We start from the raw sequence: 10,066 nt of genomic DNA on the forward strand, positions 1-10,066 counted from the left end.
TTTAAGGAAGATTTAAAAATCTAATCATATTTCAGAAGATGACTAGAAAAAGTAGAACCAACCTTTATATAGAAAGTTAATTTTAAATAATTTAGCCAAGTGCAGTGATTGTTGTAGTCTCATTTGTAGTTCTCCACCCAGAATTTCACAATAGGAAAGAGTGCTCATTTAAAAGCATTACTTGTAATTCACTGGTAATCATATGACCAAACTAGAAAACCAAAAACTAAACCAAATGATGTTAGAAGATGATTTTGCATGCTGGGATTCACTATTTGGGTTAATTTTGCTTATTTGTTCTTATACATGAAAAGGGAAATTTTTAAGTAAAAGTTAATTTTTAATAAGAAACCATGTTGACGGTACTCTCTTCTCTTACACAACAGTTTGGACTCTATATTATAGATTTCAATGGAAGGAGAGCTGGACAGAAAGAAGACTATACGTATAAACTCAGTCTTGAATTCTAGTGAACAATGAAATATGACCATATCCCAGATATTTGAGCTGGTACCATGTTTCAACTAAATGGCTGATTTTAAAGAGTCTCCACTGGATATATTAAGTCAGAGGCTAATGAGAGTTTCATCCTCACACAGAACAAATGCCTCAACTTGAAACTTATGTAACTTTACTAACCATTGTCACCCCGATACAGTTTAATTAAAAAAATGAAATAAAAGTTTGCTCTGATAGCCTTTTGACCCAAATATCACTCAAGATGAATAAATTTGATAAACCGGTAGTACCATTTCACTAGCCATAATTAATGTTTTGTATTTAAGTCCTAACATGAGGATATTTATTGGTAAAGAAAATATGGATAACCTGCAGGGACTTCCATGTTGCTAAATCCTATAATTTAAAGATTTTAAGTGGTAATATTGAAGGATTACTGTGAGCATGGAAACTAAAGAACAAAATCCATTGTAACACTCGCTGGATGGTCAAACATTTATTGACTTTCACCACTAGTATTTATGATGAAAAGAAACTACTTCCTCTTATTAGTATTGTAACAGTATTAATGCTACATTTAGCTGAAAGAAGTGGCATAAAAGTGTCACATGCTTACCATCTGAGAACTATATCATAGAAAGGACAGGGGAATATATAAATAGCCAGTCTTTGCTATTTTGTTTTTATTATATTGTAATGTAAAGAGTCAGGGTGTTTTAATTCTCTGTCTCCAATAATTCCTGAATGAGATAGCAGTTTTATAAATTACATCTCATTAAACTTTCTTTCAACATGTCCGTGAAAGCCTTAAAGCTTAGATTGGTAATAATAGATTCTCATTTTCTCACTGAATGTTCTGATGGTGAAAGACCTCCTCCATGCTTTGTGGCAGGTAAAGCAACAGCTGAATATAAAATTTAAAATTAATAGAGGTAAAATCATTTAGAAGAATTATTTACACTTTAAAGAACTTTCCTTTTTTATCAAGGAAAAGTTTAGTATTCCTGAATAAAACCATTATGTTAATAACAAAATGGTTTTATTCAGGAATAAATAAAATTTGTTTATGCATATGCAACCCATCTATATATTAATTCCCTAGCATCTGCTAAATTAGGAGCTCTGCAGTTAGGATGTGAAGACTAAGAGATAATTTACCTACACTCAAGGTGTTTAGATATATGTTTTATTTATTCACATAAAAATAGTGGCTAGGGGCTCTGTCTACTGGTGTGAAACGTATTCTTATTAATTTTAATAATGCCTAACACTTACTAAGTGATGTTCTGTATATGAAGGCACTACACTAAATGCTTTACATGGGTTTTCTTATTTAATCCCTACAAGAAACGTATGGGTAGATATCCATATTATTCGTGTTTTACCTTTGAGAACAATAGAAATGAGGTATTTGTTCCAAGTCACATAGGTAGTCATAAGTGGCACAGATGGCTGCTTTATCAGACAGTGCTGTTCTATATAAGTACAGAAGAAAGCAAAATAATTTCCTCCAGAGTTATTAGAAAGGTTTCTAAATAATCTGTGTAGTCACCTTATATTTGCAATAGTGGTGGGATATAGAAAAATAGGACCATCGTTAAGTTAGCCTAGTGATAATTTTCCTGAGTGGCATAGAGAAAATTGACATTGAATACAGAATACAGAGTGAGAGAAAAGTAACTGAATCTTGGCTGCATAATTTACTGGTTATATAGGCTAGGCAAAATTATTGCATTCTGTAAACCTTAAATTTATCACATGTGAAATGTGGTTAATAATTCCTACCTATGCCAAAAGGTTAACAACTAAATTACCATATACATATGTATATTATCACATATATATATATATATATATATATATATATATATATATATATATGCTTCACATATATATTAGCTTCATATATATATGTGTGTGTGTATATATATGAAAGAATCTATCAAAATAGCTCACATACATCATTGGAAATCCTTCTAATTCATCTTGTCTATTATAGTTGTCCTACAAAATCTGCATGAGTTCTTAGGCAATTAGAAAAGCACATGACTTTGACATGTTCTGCAAAGCACCCTAACCAAGCACTGTTTCTTTATGTTTTTGGAATATCACCATTAGAAATAAATGTGCAAGCTTTTCATGGTTTTCTCAAATCAACTCCTGGAAGTAATTAAGTGATTTCCCAAGATATTTGCTTAAGACATGGTTCACAGGAGTGAGAGGAGTCAGGTAATAAGTCTGTAGTCACTGTACCAATTCACTTACAATTAAACCTTAGAGCTTAGTATTAAAAAGGTACAAATTCCTACTAAACTTGGAAGGAATAGTTAATTCACAAGTTATATAATTATTCAACAAATTTGGAAAAAAATCTAACACTACCAAGCACAGTTTATAAGTTCATTGTAAGCCTGTTTCAAAATTAGGTATGGACAATATAGACCAATCTTACTTATAAAAAAATAAAATAAAATAAAATCATAGACATATTTTCATATTTTACTTATGAACATAGAAGAAAAAAATTCTAAATAAAATATTTGACAACTGAACTAACATTAAATAAGATATATCATAATCATGTAAAGTTCATACCATGACTGCAAAGATGTATTTTCAACATCAGAAAAAATCAATGAAAGCCATCAGCAACCCTAAAATATGGAAATAGTCAAATTCAGAGAGTCACAGCCAAAATCAGTTTACCTGGAACAGGAGATACTAATGAGATAAACTGATAGAAACATTTAAATGGTAATTTTAATGAATTTCTGGAGTTTGAGTGTAGACTAGCATATTTGTGAGGAACTCATGGGATCATAAACTTAAGAGGATCCCACACTTTCCTGGATTTTACCTCTAGGTAATATACCAAGTTCTTACGATAAAGATCCAAGATTAATCTCCTCCTGGCTCTGAATGAGGAGAAGAATGATCATTGTGAAATATACCCTGAACATCCTTCCGAAAAATTCCACTCTCCAGGGGAAAGACTTTACTAGAAATGTATACCATCTGGAAATAGATATCATTTCTTCAGCTCCAGTACCTTCTAGCTTTTCTGATTTGCTTAATGAGTGACGAGAAGCTAAGAAACTCTTGTGAAAGTCACAGCCCAGAGACAAAGGACTGAAATTTCATTATAAGCTTAGAGAAGGCATCCCTTCTCCCACAACTTCCTGCTATACCAACAGGCATCCAATATAACAGTGGATCATGTGATTGCTGCAAGATCTAGACTCAGAAGAGAAATATTTACAGAAGCCAGAGTCAACAAATGGGACGAAAACAGGGACACTAAAGAAATTTGAAGTCTCAGGCACTTACAGCTACAGAAAACAATAAATGCAGGCTATCTTCGTCCGATTAACATAAAACCTCACACTATCCATCTCAATTCTTACTATCCAATACATTATATTTGGTGCCTTAGTTTGGGCTGCTATAACACACCATAATTTAGTTGGCATTTTGACAACAGACATTTCTTTCTTATGTTCTGGAGTCTCGAAGTCTGAGATCATCATGCCCGTGTGGTCAGGTTCTGGTGAGAACCTTCTTCCTGTTTATAGATGGCTTACTCCTCATTGTATGCTCACATGGTTGAAAGAGCCAGAGAGCTCTCTGGGCACTAATCCCATTTACAAGGGCTCCCCGCTCATGACCTAATCTCTCCCCTACCCCTCTTTCTTAATACCACCACATTGGGGGTTAGGGTTCAACATATGAAATGGGAGGGGGATACATATTCATTCCATAATATTTGGCTTTCCACAAACAATTACAAGGCGTGCTAAGATACGAGAAAAAAAGTCTGAAGAGACAAAGAAACATCAGAGACACGGCTATACAACAGTTTTTGGAATTGTCAGATAGGCAATTTAAAGTAACTATAATGAACACCTTAAGGACTCTATTGGCATAAGTAGACAACCTTCAAGAACAGATAGATAATGCAAGCAGAGATATGAAAACTCCAAAAAAGATTCAAAAGGAAATGCTAAAAATAAAAATCATTGGAGTAATGACACCAAGATGACAACACAGGTCATTCCTGACTTAGCTGCCCCTTACAAGAAGAACAACTAACAACTATTAAAGCACAGGATACCACTGAAATAATCCTAGAGCTTGGGAGTGAGGCTGAGGTACCTCCCTGTACTATAGAAACCAAGACAAACTGTATGAAAAGGGTAAGAGGAATGGCTACACACTGACTACATTGTCCGTCCCCTATACCAGCATAGCAGAATGTAGAGAGGTCTCCCCTGACCCTATGGTTCATCCAGTGGGAAGAGAGAATCCAGGGGTGACATTGAGCCTTCTCACTATTGTGACTCATTTTGTGGGAGCCCTTACTCTGGTTTTGCCACACTGGGATCGCAGGGGAATCTGCAGGGCTCAACCACTGTGAGTCTAATTAAGATATGGGTGGGAGGGACTTCCGATGATCAGCATCGATGTCTTGTTGAACCAGGTTTCTACCTGCAGAGCTCCAGTAGTAGCCCAGTCAGTGGTTTTGCCCATCTGCAAGACCAGGTGGGTGGCACAGTCTGACCTAGGAATTTGGCAAAGGTTCAGGTCTGCCTAATTCAGGTCCACAAATTCCACTGGCCCTGGAGCCTGGTTTGCCCACGACCAGGCAATAAAACTGAGCTATGGTCCTACCCACTGCAGATCTTGGTTTCTGACCCCTCCTGACCAGAAGGCCTGCTCAGGAAAATTTGGCAGTTGCTAAAGGGGGCCCTCCTATTCCCACCCAGGCAAGAGCCTAAGTCGTAGACTCACCCAGTGCAGAGTTTGGCCCCCATCCCCTTCTGACAGGAAGAGCTGTCCAGAACACCTGGAAGCTGCATAACCCAGCAACTCATGAGCTGTGAGGTGAGTCTGCTGAGCTAATGACCCCAGAGCAAAACCAGTGGCCCTGTTTAGCCATGCAACTTGGTATATGGATTGGCTTGAGTTAAGACAGCAAACATCATTAGTGGCCTGGAGCTGCTTCTCCCATTGAACCTGGGCTGGGAAACTAATTCATAGATCCATTTATTTCTGAAGATATCCTTTATTCTGCCAAACCAGGGAAACTTACCAGAGCACACAGGAAGCCACAAAGCCCATTCCACAGCCCTATTTACAGTGTCACTTGAACAGAGAGCACAACCCATGGCTTTCCACATCTACAAGGCAAACCTGGAGGCTTCACCAGACTAGGATATTCAGTGCATACTCTTGCCTGATTCAGGGCCCCAAACAACAAACCATGCAGCTCTGGGTCCCATCCTACTGCCCTGCCAGATCAGGAAAGTTAATTCATAATCCCACCTATTGATGAGTATGATACCCGGTCCTGACTGACTATTAATCCTGACTGGAAATCCAGGCAAACACAAAGCCCAACTTACAGCATCACTTGGGCAGGAAATCAAGCCAGTACTCCTATTCAATTGTTTTCAGCCAGAGGCAAACACCCCACCTCTGACCTCAGTGCTTGAACTGTTGCCTTGCCCCAAAATAGACCTCAATAGAGGTGCCACCTGGGCAAGGAAGTTACCAACAGACATTTCCAGAAACCCAAGTTGAGCTGACTGGTGAAGAACTGTCTCTGCCAAAGTGAACCTGAAAAGTCTGGAAGAGGAGATCACTTACTCAAAGGTGCAGATACCAATGTAAGAAATCAAGGATCATTAAAACAATCTTATAAGTATGACACCACCAAAGAAAACTAATAAAGTTCTAATAATTGGTTGTAAAGAAATGGAGACTAAGAACTGTCAAACTCTTTAAAGAAGTTTAGTTAAATATAAGAACACACAGACCACTAAAGAAATTAGGAAAACAATACATGAACAAAATGAGAAGTTTGTTCAGGAAAAAAATTAGAAACCATAAAAAGCAAAAGAAAATCTAGAGCTGAAAAATACAATAACTGAATTGAAGAATTCAATATTGAGCTCCAAATGTAGACTAAAACATGAAGAAGAAAGAATCAGTGACCCCCTAGATAGGAAGGCTGAAATTATTCAATCAGAGAAATATACATACATACATACATACATATATACATACATACATACATACACACACGCATACATAAAGCAAGCAAGCATGCAAGCAAGCAAGCTATGGGAATAATGGGACAAAAGGAAAAGAAACAATATTTGCATTATGGGAATTACAGAAGTAGAAGAGAAAGAGAAAGGGGTTGAACATATATTTAAAGCAACAATTACTAAAAACTTCCCAATCCTGGAGAGAGTAATAAACATCCAGGTTTAAGAGGTCCAGAGACTTCCAAAGAGGTAGAATCTAAATATTTTGTGTGTGTGATGTATGGGGTGGGGGCACATTATATCTAAATTGTGAAAAGTCAAAGACAAAGAAAGAATTTTAAAGCAGCGAGAGTAAAGAGAAGTTGCATACAAGGGAACCTCAATAAAATTATCAGCACATTTCTTAACAGAAACTTTTCAGGCCAGAAGAGATGGGATGACATATATTCAAAATATTGAAAGAAAAAACTGTCAATGAAGAATACTATACTCAGTGATACTGTCCTTCAGAAATGAAAGAAGGATAAAGACTTTCCCAAACATACAAAAGCTGAAGGAATTCCTTACCACTAGACTTGCCTTACAAGAAATGTTAGAGGTCTTTGAGTATAAATAAAAATACACTAATTATCATCATAAGCACATGAGAAGAAAGTGTGAAATCTCTGGTAATGGTAAACGTACAGTCAAAGTTGGATTCTAAAATAGGGTAACTGTAGTACATAATTCATTTATAATTCCAGTGTAAAAATTGAAACACAAATGTAGCAAAATAAACATAACTAAAATAATCTGTTATTAGTTACACAATATAAAAACAAACAAACAACAAAAAAACATGTAAATTGTAACATCAATAATCTGCAATATGAGGGAGAGGAAAAACAAAAGTGTAAATCTGAGAAATTCTAATGAACAGAAGTTGTTATTAGTTTAAAGTATGGTGTTATAATTTTAAAATATTTTACGTAAGCATCATGGTAACCACAAGGAAAAGATCTGTAGTAATTACACAAAAGAGCATGATAAAGAAGTCAAAGCATACTGATACCACAAGACATCAAAATGACAGCATGATAAGAAACAAGTTACAAAGGATCTACAAAACAACCAGAAAACAATGAACAGAATGGCAATAATGAATCATTATTTATCAATAATTATTTTAAATGTAAACAAATTAAACTATCCAATAAAAAAAACCATAAAATAGCTGAATGGATAAAAAAGAATGAGCCAATGATATATTGCCTAAAAGAGACTCACTTTAGCTTTAAAGACACACAAATATTAAGCGTGAAGAGATGGAAAAAAATATTTCAAGCAAACAGTAACCAAAAAAAAAAAAAAAAAAAAAGAAATGGGGGGGAGGGGGATTAGCTATACCTATATCAGACAAAATAGACTTTAGACTGAAAATGGTAAGAAGAGACAAATAAGATAATTATATAATGATAAAGAGGATAATACACTAAAGAGATATAACAATTGTACATATTTATGTGTCCAAATTCAGACACCTAAATACATAAAGCAAAAACTAACAGAGCTAAAAAGAGAAATAAACAGCAGTACACTAATAGTTGGGGGTTTTAGTACTTCATTCTCGACAATGGATGGATCATCTTGACAGAGATACAATAAGGAAACAGCAGACATTAACAACATTATAGATCAAATGCACCTACAAGACATATAAAGAGCATTCTGACAAGATCAGAACACACATTCTTCTCAAGCACACATGGGGCATTTTCTTAGAATAAGCCATATTGGAAGGCCACAAAACAAGCGTTAGCAAATTCAATAAGATTAAAATAATATCAAGTATCTTATCTGACTACAATGGCATGAAACTAGAAATCAATAACAAATAGAAAACTGGTAAATACATGAACATATGGAAATTGCATAATACTGTCTTGAATAACCAATGGATCATAGAAGAAATTAAGGGAAAAAAAAATCTCGAGTCAAATAAAAACGGAAACACAACATACCAAAACTTATGGCGTGTGGCAAAAGCAGTTCTAAGAAGGAAGTTCATAGCAATAGACATCTACATTAAGAAGCAAGAAAAATTCCAAATGAACAACCCAACTCTATTCCTTAAGGAACTAGAAAAAGAAGAACACACTGAGCCTAAAGTTAGCAGAAAGGAAGAAATAGTAGAGATTATAGCAGAAAAAAATGAAATTGAGAAGAAGCAACAGAAAAGTTTAATCAAACTAAGACTTATATCTTTGAAGAGATAAACAAAATTAACAAACCTTTAGCTAGATTAACCAAGTAATAAAAGAGAAAAAATCCAAATCAACAAAATTATAAATGAAAATTTCAACGGATACTAAAGAAATACAAAGAATCACAAGAGGCTACTATGGACAGCTATATGCCAACAGCCTGGAAAGTCTAAAAGAAATGGAAAAATTCTTAGAAATATACACATTACCAAGACTGAATTAGAAAGAAATAGGAAGTCTGAATAGACTAATGACCACATAGAGAAAGAATTATTAATGAAAAATTTCCCAATGAAGAAAGGAAAACGACCAGATGGCTTCAGTAGTGAATTTTACAAATCATTTTAAAAATTAATTTAAATCCTTCTCAAGTTTTCTAAAATATCTCAGAGTAGAGAACAATCCCGAACTTATTTTACAAAGCCAGAATTACCAATACCAAAGCCAAAAAAGATACTACCAGAAAAGAAAATTACAGATCAATATCCCTGACAAATATAAATGCAAAAATTCTCAATCAAATACTAGCAAATTGAATTCAGCAACACATTAAAAAGATGATTCACCATGATTAAATGGAATACCCAAGATGCAAAGATGGCTCAACATATGCAAATCAGTCAATATGATTTATTACACTAATAGAATGAAAGAAAAAAAATCATATGATCATTTTAGTAGATGCCTGAAAAACATTTGAAAAAAATTAACATTCACTCATTATAAAAAAACTATTATGACATGATTTTATATATATATATATATGCATATATATACATATATACGTATATATACATATATGTGTGTGTATATATATATACATATACATATACATATACATATACATATACATATACATATATATATATATATATATATATATATATATATATATATATATACCTAAGCACTCCACCAAAATAACCTGTTAGATCTAACCTGGAAAAAAATAAGGAAAACAATCCCACATACAATAGTGTGAAAAACAATAAGATACTTAAGAATAAACTTAACCAAAGAGGTGAAAGATCTCTATTTTGAAAACTAACAGACATTTATTAAAGAAATCAGCAAAGGCAGAAATAAATGGAAGGCATCCGGTCCATAATTGAAAGCATTAATACTGTTAAAATGTCATACTACCATAACATTTTTTACAGAAGTAGAAAAAAGAATTCTAAAATTTACATGGAACCACAAAAGACCCTGAAGAAACAAAGCGATCCTTAGAAATAAAATACTGCAGGAGTCATCACACTTCCTGATTTCAAGCTACACTATACATCTATAGTAATTAAAACAGTGTGATAATGG

The sequence above is a fragment of the Rhinolophus sinicus genome, chromosome 1, assembly GCF_057876585.1.
Source record: "Rhinolophus sinicus isolate RSI-liver-muscle chromosome 1, RSI-T2T, whole genome shotgun sequence".
In the NCBI taxonomy this organism is placed as follows: domain Eukaryota; kingdom Metazoa; phylum Chordata; class Mammalia; order Chiroptera; family Rhinolophidae; genus Rhinolophus; species Rhinolophus sinicus.